This window comes from Colletotrichum spaethianum (assembly GCF_022836535.1).
Source record: "Colletotrichum spaethianum MAFF 239500 DNA, contig20, whole genome shotgun sequence".
Taxonomy (NCBI): domain Eukaryota; kingdom Fungi; phylum Ascomycota; class Sordariomycetes; order Glomerellales; family Glomerellaceae; genus Colletotrichum; species Colletotrichum spaethianum.
In genome coordinates this window covers 531,682-550,147 of record NW_026054790.1, presented here as the reverse complement: position 1 = coordinate 550,147, position 18,466 = coordinate 531,682, and positions in this window count along the sequence as shown.

The window sequence follows — 18,466 nt, the reverse complement described above, 5'->3', positions numbered from 1 at the left end:
GCTAAGTACCTCTTATAAGCAATATAGTAGACCTATAGATATTAGTACTATAACTAGGAAGTTTTATTAGAACTACTAGAATCTAAAGGACTTTAAATACTATAACTATAAGAAGCTTAACTATATAGCTAAAAACTATAAATAACCTAAATAACTTTAGAACTAACTTATACTTAAAAATACTAAAAAAGCTAATATAGTAAGAAAAACTCCTTATAAATAAAAGAACTAGATTACCTATTTTGATAATAACTATTTAGTTTATTAAGAACAAAAAGAATAAGCAGGATAATACTTATAATAGCCTAAATATAGAACTATAGTAATCTCTTAATAAACCTAGAAAAGAGGCTACTTAGAATAAACTATAGTTTAGTAACTAAAGTAACAAAACTAATAGCTGATTACTAAGCTTATCTAAGCTAAGGAAACTATATAAAGTAAAGAAGACAACCTTTATATACTTAATACCCTGAAAGTTATTAAAGAATAACTTTAACTACATATATAAGCCTAAGAGAACTCCTAAAAATAATAAGTACTTAAAAAAAACTTTAAGAATACTCTTAAAAAAAAAAAAAGTATTAAACCTAAGAAACTTATTAAAATAATAGCTATAGAATAAAAATAACTATAATAACCTAGATTTTTTCTTCTAAGACTTAGGTTTAAAGAACCTATACTCTAGAAATTAATTAAAGTACTTGGTAAGAAAATAAGCTTTAAAGAAAAATATAAGAAATTACTTAATAAGTTTAAACTTTTAAGTAAGCTTAAAAGAAAAGCTACTAAGTAACTTATAAATCTTAGAAGATTAAGTTAAACCTTTATATAATTAATATTTTATAAAAATATTAAAAAAAAAAACTAAAACAATTATATTTACACTATTCTTAAAAGAAAAAAAATCCTTTAATAAATTAGACCTTAAACAAAAAGCCTTTTATAAAAGGGAAGCATAGCTTTATAAAGCTAACTAAAGCTTAACTTATTATAACCTAAATAAACTAATAGCTATATAAATAAGTATTAACTTTAGTAATAATTTAATAGTTAAAAAGGCTTAGTTTATTAAGAATAACTACTCTAAGTACTAATTATAGTATAAAAAAGATAAGAACAATTAAGAAGTCTAGTTCTATAGAATAAATAATATTAGAATTAATAAGAAACTAGTAGTATTTATCTTAAAGGAACCTGTATTTAGAGACTACAAGTACCTTAACTAAAAATATATATACTATATTAAAGTATTTTAGGCTAATTATATCTATAACAAATACTAGTTCTACTTTTAGAATAAAAAACTTAATAACTTCTTTTCTTAATAAAAGAAATAGTAGCTAATTCTTATAATCTACCTCTATTATTAACTTAGTATATAGATAATCAAGGAGTTTAAAGCAAGCTAGTTATATATATAACCTAGTCTAAAACACCTGGTTTTATACTATAATAGACTAATTAAATACTGGTTTTAATATATATATAATAAATATATAATGTATTACGTAAGAAAGGTAAGGGCTTAAAGAACCTAAATTAGAGAATAAACCTCTTTTGAGATAAAACCGGTGAATATAAAGGGAAAGTAAGCCTACTAATACTACTTAAAAAACTAGGAACGTTAACTACACAGGGACAGTAGAAGGTAACACTAAGGAAGTCCTTATACTTTACTATAACGATAGACGCCTTATACCTGGTTCTAAGCGTCTATATTAAAGGATAGTTTACTTAGGTCATAATTAATAGTAGAGTATAAGCAAACCTAATGTTACTATAACTAGTAAATTAACAAGGAATCACATAGAGATTCAAGGAGGATTTTTATACCCTGTAAAACATAAAAAGAGAAATAATTAAGTATAGTAAAGGTATTATTAACAGAGAAACTATATAACTCTTAATGGTTACTTATAACCATTAAGAATATCTGATCTTTGATATAGCATAAATAGGAGACATAGATATTATCCTTAGAATCCTATGGTTATAATAATATAACCTAAGTATAGATTAGAGAATAAGTTAACTTTAATAGAGAGATTTAACTATGAGGTAGTATTATAAGCTATAACCCCTAAGTAAATTAAAGCAATATAAATATATCGTATATATTAAAAGAATCAAGTCTATAAAGAATAAACAATTTGAATAATTCATTAATAATTAACGAGAAGAAAAACGCCTTTCTCTGATCCTAGAATAATACTACAAGTACACTAAACTTTTTACTAAAGAACTAGAAACCGGCTTACTTAAACATAGCTTGTATAATCACAAGATTTTGCTTAAAGAAGAAGTATACCTAAAGTTTTACAAAATCTATAGACTAAATAAAATAGAACATAAAGTACTTAATAAATACCTTAAAGAAAACCTATATAAAGGTTATATTTAACTATTAATATTTTTTATAAAATACTTAATATTATTTATACTAAAGAAAAATAGTAAACTATAACTTTACATAAATTATCAATAACTTAATAATATTATAATTAAGAACTACTACCTGTTACCTCTTATCTTAGAATTATAAGACTAGCTGTACTACGCTAAATGGTTTATAGCTATTGACCTTAAAGGAGCCTACAACCTGATCAGGATGAAGGAAGGTGAGGAATAGAAGTGTTACGGCCCAACCAGTTAGGGTGCTGGCCGGCGTAACTATATAGTGCAGAACAGGGGATAATGATGCAGGCGCATCATTACCGAAGCTTTTACTTTGTGGTGCAGTTAGTTGCCCTGACCTACTCGTAACAAGAAGACTTGCTTCTGTACTAGGAAAGGTAACTTTAAATATCTAGTTATGTTTTTTGGACTTACTAATACACCTGCCACCTTCCAAACAATGATTAACCACGTCCTAAGAGAATTTCTAGATGTGTTTATTATTGTTTACCTAAATAATATACTTATTTACTCTTATACTTCTAAGGAATATAAGAAGCACATTTATATTATACTTTAATAACTATAAGAAGCTAAACTACTAGTTAAACCTGAAAAGAGCGTATTCTATAGTTAATAAGTTAACTTTTTAGGATTTACTATTATACTAGGAAAGATTTGAATAGAAAATGGAAAAATTGTAGCTATTAAGGACTAGCTTTGACCTTAAAATATTAAGGATATTTAATCCTTTTTAGGATTCGTTAACTTTTATTAATAATTCCTTAAAAGATATTCTAATAAAATTAACCCTTTTATTAAGCTTACTAGAAAAAATATACTCTTTAAATAGACTAAAGAATAAGAAAAAGCCTTTAAAGAAGTTAAGTAATAAGTTTATTTTAAACTAGTTCTAATAATCTTAGACCTAAGAAAACCCTTTGAACTAGAAACTAATACTTTAAACTATACTATTAGTAAATAACTTAGTTAATATAATAATAAAGAAAAGCTATACTTTTACGCTTTCTTTTCTTAAAAACTTAGTAGAGCTAAGCTTAATTACTAAATCTATAATAAGGAACTTATAGTAATTATTAAAGCTTTCTAAGAATAGAAACCTTAGTTATTTAGGACTAAACATAAAGTTAAGGTCTATATTAACTATAAGAACTTTATTTACTTTATTACCTCTAAAGTCCTTAATAAACAATAGACTAAATAGTCTAAATTCCTGTTAGAATTTAACTTTAGAATTATTTACGTTAAAGGATCTGAGAACAGAAGAGCTGATGCCTTAAGCTAAAGACCAGACCACAGGACCCTGGTATTAAAAGAAACCTAAGTTATCTTTAAAGAGAACAAGAGTAGTAACCTTATCTTAGTATAAAAACTTATTATAATTAGTACTTATATTAATACTAGCACAACTAGTAGGATAATACCTAAACAGATTATAGAGATTTATAGTGCTAAGGCCTATAGATACTAAGGAGTTACTAAGATATTTAAACGAATTTAATAACATTACAACATATAAGTCACTTAAGCAAAAGTAGCTTTAGTAATTAAAGATTACAATATATATAAAAAAAACAAAAATAATTTACATAAACTATATAGATAATTATAACTACTATTAGCGTTACTAGAAGCGTAGTACTTAATCTTTTTAGACTTTATTATTAAACTCTCTAAGTTAAGAGAACTATTTATAAAAACCTACTATAATAGTATATTAGTTATTATTAACTAACTCACAAAATACGTATACTTTATCCTATACTTAGAGTTAAGTATAGTAAAAGACCTAGTATATATGTTCTTGAAATATATTATTAATAACTATAGATTACCTAAAGAAATTATATTTAATAGAAATAAACTGTTTATATCTAAGTTTTGGAAATCCTTGATTTTATAACTAGGAGCTAATTATAAGCTATTAACCGCTTTTTACCTATAAACCAATAAACAAACTAAATAAATTAATTAAATACTAGAATAGTATTTATAATATTATATTAACTATAACTAAAATAATTAAGTACTATTATTACTAATAGCCTAATTTGCTTATAATAGTACTATAAGAGAAAGTATACTAAACTCCTTATTTTACTTGAATTATAGATTTAAGCTTATAGTATATAGAGAACCTTAACAAGGACTATAAGTACTAAAGGCTATAGTAGATTATAATAAATTATAAGAAATCTAAGAAAATGTTACTAAAGACCTTAAATTTATTAAGGTATAAATAAAGAAATACATTAATATATTAAGGGTTAAGGAATTAACTTTTAAAGAGAGAGATAACGTGTATTTTCTATAATATAACATTAAAATGAAAAGACTAAGTAATAAATTAAACTATAAAAAACTTAGACCTTTCAAAATCATTCAGAAAATCTTAAACGTTAACTTTAAACTTAACTTACTAGACATAATAAAGATCTATTTAGTCTTTTATATTACACTACTTAAACTAGTACTATAAAAATTAAATACTAACAACTATATTATTATAGAATTAAATAAACTAAAATATAAAGTTAAATAAATTATTAATAAACGAAAAGAAAATAAAGAAGTATAGTATCTTATTAAATAGAAAGGGTATAGACATAAGGACAACTCATAAGAACTAGTTAAGAACCTCTAGTACTCCTAACAGCTACTTTAAGACTATCACGACTTATAGACACTTTAGAACTAGATACTTATACTAGTAGCCCTAAGTCTAAGAACTCGTTACTAAGCCTATATAAGGACTAGTCTATATTATTAGGCACCTATATAAACTATAACTCCTCTACTATTCCCCGTTTATAAGTATCTAATACTAACTTTAAGGCATTAGACTTATCGATTTCTTATATACTACAACAAAAAGTTTTAGCTTAACGCTTATAAACAAGTTTCTAAGTTTTCTGAATCCTAGATAAGTAGCTAGTTATAATAGCTATTAAAGACTATAATTAAGTAAGCTCTTTATAAAGCCTTAAAAGCTCTTTACTTATTATCTCTTTTTTTTTATTTTACTTTTTTTACTAAGTATTTAATTTTTATATTATAAATAAAAGTTAAATAAAAAAGACTATACTTAATTAAAAGATACTTATAAGTAGAAGCTACTAAAACATTATTATAAGGCTTCTTAGCCTTAATATAGCTATAATAGCAAAAAGAACTTTTGCTAAAACGATAAATAGTCTTTACATAAAAACAATAAGTATAAAGCATATTAGTAATAATAGAATAAGCTTTAATAAACTCTAGAAACATAAAACGCTTATAATCTTTTATCTTTATTTTCTAAGATTTTATTTTTAGTTTTGATTTTTTTATATAACTTAATATAGTGTTAATATTATAAATAAATAAAGAAGTAAGTTTAATAACTCCTTAACCTAAAAAGAATAACTTACTTATAAGGTCTTAAAGGCAAGACCTTTAGAGAGAAGACCTAATATTACGACCTAACAAGCATAACATAACCAAGGTCACTCCACAGGCACCTAGCAGTTATAAGACAAGGTTATATATAGAATAACACAGGAACACATTAATCCTCTCTTAGAACAAAAGAACTAAGAAAAGTTATATAAAAATAAAAAGAACCAATAACAAATAAGCAGTCCATAACCCAGGACCAATATACTAAGGATTAGTCCTTATCAAAGACTAACTTCAGGAGATTAGTCCTAATAAGGTAATAATAAGATATAAGGACAATTATTCTAACTAGACTAAATACCTTCTATAGCTCTTCAACAATTAACTTCATGATTCACTCTTTTATAAGTAACTCTTAGATTATCTTTCTGTTGTAAAGCTATAAAGCTATTTATACCTAGATGTACTTAACTAATTACTAGACACTAATAGACCAGTAGGATTACTAATAAGACTTACCTTACTATTACTAAGTATTAACCTTAGCTGCCTATTAGCAGAAAACACTACTGTCAGATATCTGACTGTAACACTTATAAAGGCTAAGAGAAAGATATTTTTAATAATAAATAAAAAACTAAATAAAAGTTAAAATACTTTTAAAATAAATAAAATAATTAGTTTTTTATTTTTAAATTAATTTTTTTTAAAGTTATTATTATTATTATTAATAAAAAAAAGTAAAGTTAAAAAAAAAGAAAAAGTAAAAATAGGTTAAAAATAATAAGTAGAATAATTATAAATTACTTTATTTTTTATATTTTTTTTAATTATTAATTATATTTATTTTACTTATATTCTTTTATTTATTTTCTTTTTTCTTTTAACTTTACTTTTTTTTTTAATAATAATAATAATAATAATAATAACTTTTATAAGTTAAAATTTTTTTTTTTTAAAAAATTATTAATTATTTAGACTTATTATAATACTAGTAGCTTAAGCTTTTTATAAGTATTTTTTAAAAAAAGGTATAAAAAGCTTTTTATAAAAAAAATAGTACTAAAAAGTCTTTTACTATTAAAGCCTTAATAAAAAAACCCTTAGCTAAAAAAGCTACTAAAAAAACGCTTAAAAAGGTTATAGTTATTCCTTTAAAAAAAAGATACTAAAAGGCTAGTAATAAGTATTTACTTAATTACTATAAGTAATTATTATAATACTAATTTACTTTTAGTTATTACTTTTTATAAAATCTATAAATATTAGAAGTTAACTAATCTTTTAATAATAAAAGTACTTTTTTAATATTTTTATAAAGAGATTATATATAATATTTTTTAATAAAATAACTTTTACTTTTAGAAGGTAACTATTTTTATACTTTAAGAGGCTATTAAGACTTATTTTATAGTTATATTTAAAAGTATATAATTATTATAATTAATTATTATAATAATTAACTTATATTTTTTTAGCTATTTAGTTAACTACTATTTATACTAAAAGAGTTATTATTATAAAGAAAAATATAAACTATATTAAGTTTATTCTTTTTATTATAAAGCTAATAAGTAAAGACTAGTACTATTATTAACTTCTTTTAAAGTCTTTTTAGTCTCTTAAATAAGAGCTATCTAGTTCTAGTTCTAGTTTAAGTAAAGGAAAAAAAAAAACTAGCTTAACTATTATATAAAAGCTTATATTTAAATAGTATTATAAAAGGCTTTAAAAAGAGAACTATAGTTTAATAAGGCTTTAAAAAAAGAACTATAGTTTAATAGTTAAAGGAAATACTATTAAAAGAAATAAGAATATTACTTAAAAGATATTTCTATAAATAAACTAGTACTAAGAATTACTATAAAGGATTATTATAAATAAAAAGATCTTATTACTAGTACTTAACTTTTTACTTATAAACCTTTATATAATATATTTTCTTTAAGTTATTATTTAGTAATAAATTCTAATACTTTATTCTTAAAACTATTAGTTTTTTTTTTATTATTAATTAATTTAAAATAACTAAATAAACGTTATAATTAAGATCTTTTTTAAACTTTATAAAGTCTTTTATTACTTTATTAACTTTAACTTTTTTTTATAATAATTACTTTTTTTCTTTTTTTTTTTTATAGCTTTAACTTTAGTATTTTTTTCTTATTATTAAAGTATTTATTTCTAAGCTTTTATATTAATTTACTAATATAAGTATTAGCTTTAGTAGTAGTAAATCTTTTTTTAGTAACTTATTATTATTAATAAAAATATACTATTACTAAAATTATTTATTAAATTACTAGTTTTATAAAAATATAAAAGTATTAAGAAATAATATAAATAACTATAATAGTATATAAAGAAATTAACTTTTTTATATATCCTTTAAGTTATTATTATTATTTTAATTATTTTTTTTATTTTTATTTATTTTAAAGTTAATTTTTTAGCTATATATAACCTTATTAACTAATAATATAATATTACCTTTTTTAATATTTATACTTTATATCTCTTTATATAAATTTAATAGTTTTAACCTTTTTTTAAAAACCTATTTATACTTTAAATAAATAATTAAAAAGTTTTTTTTTATTTTATTATTATAAAAGACTTTTTTATTATTTTTATTAAATATATTACTTAACTTATAAGTAATAAATATTTAAATAAAAAACCGTTTTTTTTTATTATTATATTTTTTTATTTATTTATTAGTTATAAAACTAATAAATTAGCTCTTAATATTAATTTATATTATAAAATCTTTAAAAATTAGTTTTTTTATAATAGCTTTATTAGTATTAAGGTTTTTATTATAATATAAATTAAAAAGCTTTTTTATAAAATAATAAATAAGCTTTAAAGTATAAATAATATAAAAGTATATTAGTATTTATTAACTAAATAAATCTTTAAAAAAAAGTAATATATTACTTAAAGATTTATTATTAATTTTATTATATTTTTTATTATTATTTTTATTATAAACTTTAATAATATCTTAAGTAATTTTTTTATTAAGCTATTATTTCTTTATTAGCTTTTTTTTTAATTAATATAATAAGTTTTTTTATTTATTAGTAATAAAAGCTAAAATAATTAGTTAAATAATAATAAAACTTTTTATATTAATAAAAAGCTTTTTTTTATTTTATTAGTTATTTATTATAAAAGTATAAGTAATTATTATAATTATTTATAATAATTTAATAAAAAATAATAATATAAATAAAAATAAAAAGAAATAAAGCTTATTTAGCTTAAAGAAAAAAGAAAATAATAAAAATAATAACCTCTATAGGGATAATAGTAATATATTACTTAATTTAAGCCTTAATAATACAGGAAACTCTACTTAATTTTAACCTAAGGTATTTTTTACTATGGTATGGCCATTACCGCACTTATAACGCAGTCATCAATCAGGCTCTTAATACCATCTCCATACTGCAGCCGGACACTTCTGACACCACACTTTAGGTGATGGGAACTGACTGGAAATACACCCAAGTGCCGAATCTTTACCCTTCACAAAATATACAAGCAATCTTAGTATCTTGCATTAAGTGTTTAAAAGCAATGCTTAAGATTTTTTTCTCTGCAATTTGATTTGTGACATAACTTTGTATTGTTCTTTTGCTCTGACCCTATCCACCAAGCGCTGTATTCATAGAGACAAAGCTGCATTTGTGCCCTGTTCTGTATTAAACAGCCCGTACACGTGTCAATAACCTAGTTGAGTCACCCCAAGAGCTTGCCGTCCATCCGCAGTCCCTGTCGATTGATTAGGTGCCCTTGACATCCTTCGTGGAGCACCTGCACTCACTCCAACCCCATTAGGCAGACAAGATGCAGCCAGCGCTTACCGCTACACAACAGGCTACTTCCCTTCCTCGTCTCTCGATCGAAATCCGGGCCGATGATCCAATCAGCACGAGGTAGCGTAGCCCTCTACGATTCTGGTTATTGGAGGACTGTTCCGTGGCAGCTTCTTCCGCGCATCTTGGCCCCGCGACAGACAACAGCTGCCTATGTTGACATCTTTCGCTCCATCACTAGGACATGCAGAAGTCGCTTTCTTTCGAATATATGATCTCAAATCACGCGAATGAGTAAGTCAAGCAAATGTCGCGCAAGGCGAACGTTTGTACGATTACGAGACCATCCAAATGCAAGGCATCACCACCAGCTGGCATTACGACCCCGCCGGTCGCGTAACGATAGGACCGACCATGTTCGCCCAAGCAATATCCCTCATCGCAATCACAGTTGTCTTCTATCTCTTTCTCTGTCAAAAACTCGCACAACCTCAGTTCACGTCATGGTGCGGGCCCAAGCCTTGATCTCAGGATCGCCTTGTAGCCCACGATGCGACACCTCAGCGGCAACATCCAGGTGTCCAATGTGCCAGGTCTACCCCAATAACAATGAGATCGAAACTGACATCGACATCATTGCCGTCCATGGCCTTGACACGAAATCGCCTGACACCTGGATATGGCGAGGGCAAAGAGGCTCTGAAAGCACTGAAGTAAACTGGCTAACAGATCTAACAATGCTCCCGAAGCGGCTTCCGAAGGCCCGGATCTTCACTTGTGACTGGCCGGCGAGTCTCTTTAGGGCGTGATTGATGACTGCGGTAAGAACTGAAATATGTAATAAGAATTTCAAATATATAATAACACTAGCTATAAGTACCTTTTAAACTTAAATTATATTATACTAGGCTTAAAATAAAAGGGTATATTATAATTATAGTTTTAGATTATAAAACCTTATATTATTATATATTTATTATATATTTTAATAAAAAAAGATTTTATATAATATAAATTATTAGTTATTTTTTATTTTTTTATATAAATTTTTATTATATTTAAAATTTATATTAATATTATTATAGTTATTATTATACTTTAAAAATTATTTTTTTATTATTTATTATTATAATTAATTATTATAAATAATTTATTATAAAATTTAATTATTTTATTATAATAATTATATTTAATATTATTATAATAAAATATTAAATTAATAAAAATAAAAATAAAAAAAATTATTAATAATAATAGTATTATAATTATATATTAAATATATTAAAAGCTTTTTTTTAGTTTAAATTATTATTTTTTATATTTTTTATATTTTGATAAATAGTAATTTTAAATATTATTAAAATAATTTATAAATAATATATTTTTATAGTTATTTTAAAACTTTTTTATTAAATAAAAAATATTTATTTATTTAATTATTTTATTTTATAATAATAATTTTAATTAATAAATTTTTTTTTTTATATTAATTAATTAATTATATTTTTAGTTTAAAATAAAGTTTTATTATATTTTATAAAGCTTTATAAAGTATATATTATTTTTTATAAAAAAACTAAAGTCTTAAAAAAAATTTAAAGTAATAAAAAACTAAGTAAATATTTTATTAATTATATTAAAGTAGTTAATAATATACTTATTAGTATATATATTCTTATTATTACTTAAAAGAAATAGTATAATTAAAAAGGAATAGTTTTTTAAAATATTTTTATTATTATTTATTTTAATAATAGCTTTTTATTTATACTTATTAAAGCTAAAAAGTTAATTTATAATATTAGTTTAATTAATTTTATAAATATTAAAAGGTTTAAAGTCCTTAAAAGTTAATATTTTTTAAAGGATATAAGGTTTAATACTTAGAATAATATTATTATTTCTTATTTAAAAACTTATTATTATTTATAAAATTTTAAAAATATAAATAAATTATTAAAAATAGCTTAAAAGTTATATAATTTTTAATATAATTATTTTTAAATAATTATTAAGTAAATATTTAATTACTTAAAATAAAAGTAAAAAATAATTACTTTTTTAGCTTTAAAGTATAACTTAAATATATAAGTATAAATTATTTATATAATAATAAGCTTATATAACTTTTTATTTTATTATATTAAAAATAAAAAATATAATAACTAGTAATATTAAAAACTAATTTAATATAAATAAAGTTAATAAAAAGGCTAATAAGTAGTATTTAAGTTAAAATATAAAATAAATTTATAAAAGAATAACTAAAATAATATAAAAATAATAGTAAATATAAAAAAAGTAAAAATTACTATAATTAATTACTATAATTTATATCTTTTTTTTTAGATATTTTTTATTATTTCTTTAATAAAATTAAAGTTATAAGCTTATATAGCTTCATAAGTTATATTAAAAACCTTTTTTTAAAAGGTTAAGTATACTTTAATAGGTAATTATAGCTAAAAATAAAATAATAAAACCTTTTATAAAAGCTTAAAAGCTTTTATTATTAAGTAACTAAATCTTATAGTTACTTTTAAGTTAAAAGTAACTTTATTTTATATTTTTATAGGATTAAAAAAAATCTTTTTTTAAAAAAATAAAATAAAAAAGCCTTAAACTTATATTTATATTAGTAATTTATAGTAATTAGTTATAGTAATTAGTTTATTTCTTTAATTAACTATTTAATAGTTAGCTTAAAGTCTTAAGTTAAATAATAATATTAAATAATATAAAAAAAACCTTTACTTTATTAACCTATAATAAGATAATATTAAAAAGTAAATTACTTAAAAAATAATTAATTAGTAAAATTTATTAGTTATAAAATTTTAATTTTATTTAGTTATTTCTTTTTTTAGTAAAAATAAGAAATAATTTTTAAAAGCTTATAGTCTTTAAAAGTAAAGACTTTTTAATACTTAGTTAAGATTAACTAAAAAAAAGATTCCTTTTTTATAAAAATATCTATAGTAGCTAGTAGACTTTAATTAGACTAAAAAAAAGCCTACTTTAAAAGTAACTTTAAAATAAATAAAAAGTTAAACCTTTAGGTAATAGACCTTAGTAAAAAGCTAGTTAAGAGCTATGTACTAGTAATTAGTTATATAATAGTACTCTTAGTAAATAAGATCTTAGTTTTATTAGTGATTTATAGTAATCTTTTATAGTAATTATTTATTTTTTTAGATTTAGTAATAAGTACTTATATTTCTTATTAAATATTAATGCTTTTAAAAAAAAAGAATTAACTTTAAAGTTATAGTAATTTTTAAGATTAATTAGCTTTTTTTTTTATTTACTTTTCTAGGCTAAAAAAAGGAATTTTTTTTTAGTTATTATTATTATTATTATTCTAAATAATTTAATTATTATTATTAACTTAAATAAGGGCTTAGCTTTTAGAAGAGGCCTAATAAAAACTAAGTTATATAGTAATAATTCTTAGATAATTACTTTTTACTTATTTATTTTTAAGGTTAAAAATAAGTATAAAATAAATAAAAAAAAGGTTATTTATATTATAGTAGTAATATTATTAATTATCTTAGCCTTTATATTAGCCTTAATTAAAGCTATACTATTAATATATAGCTAAGACTTTTAAAGAGTAATTAGTTTATGATTTTTTTAGGTAGTAAAGGACTTTTTAGCTCTTTTAAGCTCTTTTATTTCCTTTGTTATTTCCTTAATATACTTATAAGCTTTTTTAGTATATATATTCTTAGAGTAGTTATTATTAGTTTTCTATTTTATACTAGTACTAGAGCCTAGTAGGTAGCTTAGAGAAATATTAGTTAAGTTACTATAATTAATTACTATAAATAGATAAATATAAATAGACTTTATAAAGGCTAAAAAGAAAATATTCTTAATAGTAAATAAAAAATTAAATAAAAGTTAAAATACTTTTAGAATAAATAAAATAATTAGTTTTTTATTTTTAAATTAATTTTTTTTTAAAGTTATTATTATTATTATTAAAAAAAAAAAAATAAAGTTAAAAAAAAAGAAAAAGTAAAAATAAGTTAAAAATAATAAATAAAATAACTATAAATTATTTTATTTTTTATACTTTTTTTAACTATTAATTATATTTATTTTACTTATATTCTTTTACTTATTTTCTTTTTTTTATTTTTTTTTAACTTTACTTTTTTTTTAATAATAATAATAATAATAATAATAACTTTTATAAGTTATTTTTTTCTTTATTTTATTTTTTTTAAAAATTATTAACTATTTAGACTTACTATAATACTAGTAACTTAAGTTTTCTATAAGTACCCTTTAAAAAAGAGTATTAAAAAGCCTTTTATAAAAAAGAATAGTACTAAAAAGTCTTTTATTACTAAAGCCTTAATAAAGAAACCTTTAGCTAAAAAGACTACTAAAAAAATATTTAAGAAAGTTATAGTTATTCTTTTAAAAAAAGGATACTAAAAGGCTAGTAGTAAATACTTATTTAATTACTATAAGTAATTACTATAATACTAATTTACTTTTAGTTATTACTTTTTATAAAATCTATAAGTATTAGAAGTTAATTAACTTTTTAATAGTAAAAGTACCCTTTTAATATCTTTATAAAAAGATTATATATAATATTTTTTAATAAAATAACTTTTGCTTTTAAAAAGTAACTATTCTTTTACTTTAAGAGGCTACTAAGACTTATTTTATAGCTATATTTAAAGGTATATAATTACTATAATTAATTACTATAATAATTAACTTATATCTTTCTAGCTATTTAGTTAACTACTATTTATATTAAAAGAGTTATTATTATAAAAAAGAATATAAACTATATTAAGTTTATTCTTTTTGTTAAAAAGTTAATAAATAAAAACTAGTACTATTATTAACTTCTTTTAAAGTTCTTTTAGTCTCTTAAATAAGAGCTATTTAGTTCTAGTTCTAGTTTAAGTAAAAGAAAAGAAAAAACTAGCCTAATTACTATATAAAAGCTTATACTTAAATAGTACTATAAAAGGCTTTAGAAAGAGAACTATAGTCTAATAAAGCTTTAAAAAAAGAACTATAGTTTAATAGTTAAAGAAGATATTATAAAAGAAAATAAAAATACTACTTAAAAGATATTTCTATAAGTAGATTAGTACTAAGAATTACTATAAAAGATTATTATAAATAAAAAGATCTTATTACTAGTATTTAACTTTTTATTTATAAACTTTTATATAATATATCTTTTTTAACTTATTACTTAGTAATAAATTTTAATACTTTACTTTTAAAACTACTAGTTTTTTTTATTATTATTAATTAGTTTAAAATAACTAAATAAACGTTATAATTAAGATCTTTTTTAAACCTTATAAGGTCTTTTATTATTTTATTAATCTTAGCTTTTTTTTATAATAATTACCTTTTTTTTCTTTTTTTTTTTTTATAGCTTTAATTTTAGTATTTTCTTTTTATTACTAAAGTATTTATTCTTAAGCTTTTATATTAATTTACTAATATAAGTATTAACTTTAATAGTAGTAAGTCTTTTTTTTAATAATTTATTATTATTAATAAAAATATATTATTACTAGAATTATTTATTAAATTATTAATTTTATAAAAATATAAAAGTATTAAAAAATAATATAAATAACTATAATAATATATAAAAAGATTAACTTTTTTATATATCTTTTAAGTTATTATTATTATTTTTATTATTTTCTTTATTTTTATTTATTTTAAAGTTAATCTTTTAGTTATATATAACCTTATTAACTAATAATATAATACTACTTTTTTTAATATTTATACCTTATATCTTTTTATATAGATCTAGTAGTCTTAACCTTTTTTTAAAAACTTATTTATACTTTAAATAAATAATTAAAAAGTTTTTTTTTATTTTATTACTATAAAAGACTTTTTTATTATTTTTATTAAATATATTACTTAACTTATAAATAATAAATATTTAAATAAAAAACCTTTTTTTTTTATTATTATATTTATTTTTTATTTATTTATTAGTTATAAAACTAATAAATTAGCTTTTAATATTAATTTATATTATAAGATCTTTAAAAATTAGCTTTTTTATAATAGTTTTATTAGTATTAAGGTTTTTATTATAATATAAATTAAAAAACTTTTTTATAAAGTAATAAATAAACTTTAAAGTCTAAATAATATAAAAGTATATTAGTATTTATTAATTAAATAAATCTTTAAAAAAAAGTAATATATTATTTAAAGATTTATTATTAATTTTATTATATTTTTTATTATTATTTTTATTATAAACTTTAATAATATTTTAAGTAATTTCTTTATTAAGTTATTACTTTTTTATTAGTTTTTTTTTTAATTAATATAATAAGTTTTTTTATTTATTAGTAATAAAAGTTAAAGTAATTAGTTAAATAATAATAAAGCTTTTTATATTAATAAAAAGCTTTTTTTTATTTTATTAGTTATTTATTATAAAAATATAAGTAATTATAATAATTATTTATAATAATTTAATAAAAAATAATAATATAAATAAAAGTAAAAAGAAATAAAGCTTATTTAGCCTAAAGAAAAAAGAAAACAGTAAAGATAATAACCTCTATAGGGATAATAGTAATATATTACTTAATTTAAGCCTTAATAATATAAGAAACTCTACTTAATTTCAACCTGAGGTATTTTTTACTATAGTATGGCCGTTACTGCACTTATAACGCAGTCATCGATCAGGCTCTTAGAGATACAAGCACAATTGATATGACCACTACCGAGCTTGCCAGGAGCCTCCTGCTGGGAATCCAAACGCGAAGGAATGCCAACGCAGATCGGCCCATCGTTTTTATCGCCTCGTGTCTGGGTGGCATCGCGTTAACCCAGGCTCTTATTCTTACAGAGTCGTCTGGAAGTGATTACGCCTCTGTGTGGGGAGCCACCGGGGGATCATCTTCCTCACCACACCTTTCCGAGGCACTGCATTCCAGCAAATAGCCCGAGAAGCAGTCGCTTTTCTACAAAGCTACGCCACGCTATCTAACAGAGCAATCACCAACTTGCTAAACAGTAAAAAGGCGTCGACTCCCTTTCTTCAGGATCTGATTGGGAAGTTCACGTCAATTTACCTACAAGATAACTCCCGGCAGCTGGCTATCTTTTACGAAACGGAGAAAGCAATCTTTTGCGAAAGGTTTTCCCTTTCTGGCTTGTAGACTTCTTGGATAAACCAAAGCAGGTGCGTGATGGACATTCTTCGAACAAAGCAGCTTCATTTGCGCTTTCATCCATGACCTGTTGCAATTGCTGACGCGTGCGTTTTAGCTGGTTGACAGCGGCTCCGCACGGCTCGATGTCGTTCCGAACCCTATCGCCCTCGACCGCGCTCTTATACTGATGAACAAATTCTATGGCCCTGACGATCCGGGATATGTTGCCGTGGCTGGAAAGATCGAGATCATTCTGAAGAACATGCGTCAGAAGCGCCCCATCGACCGAGCGGACGCTGTGATTCGCAAAAATTGTTACTCCATGGACAAGCTTCGGATCGAACGACTCTCAGGAGATCCACTAACGATGGATCAGTGTTACATTAACCTGGCTATTGTGGAGAAACCCCACGGGTGTGGAAGTATCGCTAAAGGAAGAGACACCGGGAAAGTAATTTATCCTTTTTCGCTCGCCGATCGATTGAGGGTCAAGAGACCCGACGAGATGATGGAGATCCCGCTTTCGGCACTCTTTAACCCACGCAAAGATCGCGACGGTAACATTAAAGGACCGCGTCGGATTCTTATACGAGGGCGCGCAGGAGTAGGGAAAACTATCCTGTGCAAGAAGATCATACACGACTTCACATACGGAGACATGTGGCATGCTAAATTCGATCGCTTGCTTTGGGTGCCGCTGCGAAATCTGAAACTGGAGGAACGGCGCCAGGTTGCTGGATACAACCTTGGATATCTTCTCTCTCATGAGTTTTTCGCCAAAGACCCTGGATTGGAAGTCCTCGTTAACGCATTGTGGCAAAACTTAGAGGACACGTGCTGCGATAAGACGTTGTTTATCCTCGATGGTCTGGATGAGGTATCCAGTGACTTGAACGGCGATATGCTCAGGTTCCTCGAGGAACTGCTTAACCAACCGAACATTATACTCACATCCAGACCGCACGTGGTGCTTCCGGCTGTGCTGGGACCTTTAGATCTCGAAGTAGAGACAATCGGATTTTATCCAGAGCAAGTAAAGCAATACATCTGGTCATCTTTTGACACAACAAAAGCGACACAAGTTGAAGCATTCCTAGAAGATCATCAGCTCATACAAGATCTTGTGCGAGTCCCTATCCAGCTCGATGCACTCTGTTTTACCTGGGGTGGTTTTGACGGCGACTCCATGTCGCAGACCATGACCGCCTTTTACAAAGCTATAGAGGACAAGTTGTGGGGAAAAGACGTAGTGAAACTCGGCAATCTTTCAAAAGGCAAATTACACAGCGTCCGTCCAAGGGACGTTAAGAAACTCATGGATGATGAGCTCAATTTTCTGGAAGCCCTGGCGTTTAGCGGAATGTACACCGATGTGATCGAATTTCAGCCACAGCATCGAGACGCAGTGTTCGACCAGTGCGACACCAAGAAAATATTCTTTGTTGACGACATACTCGCACAGCTTTCCTTCCTACGCACATCAGACCCGTCGTCTAGGGCTCAACATCAGCAACATCACTTTCTACACCTGACATTTTAGGAATACTTCGCTGCGCGGTACTTCGTACGACAATGGAACACCAAATAGCCACTGAAGTACTTCGCGTTTGGAAAAGGGCGCGTTGGAGACATACAGCCTGTCGCTTTCCTAAAGGAGCA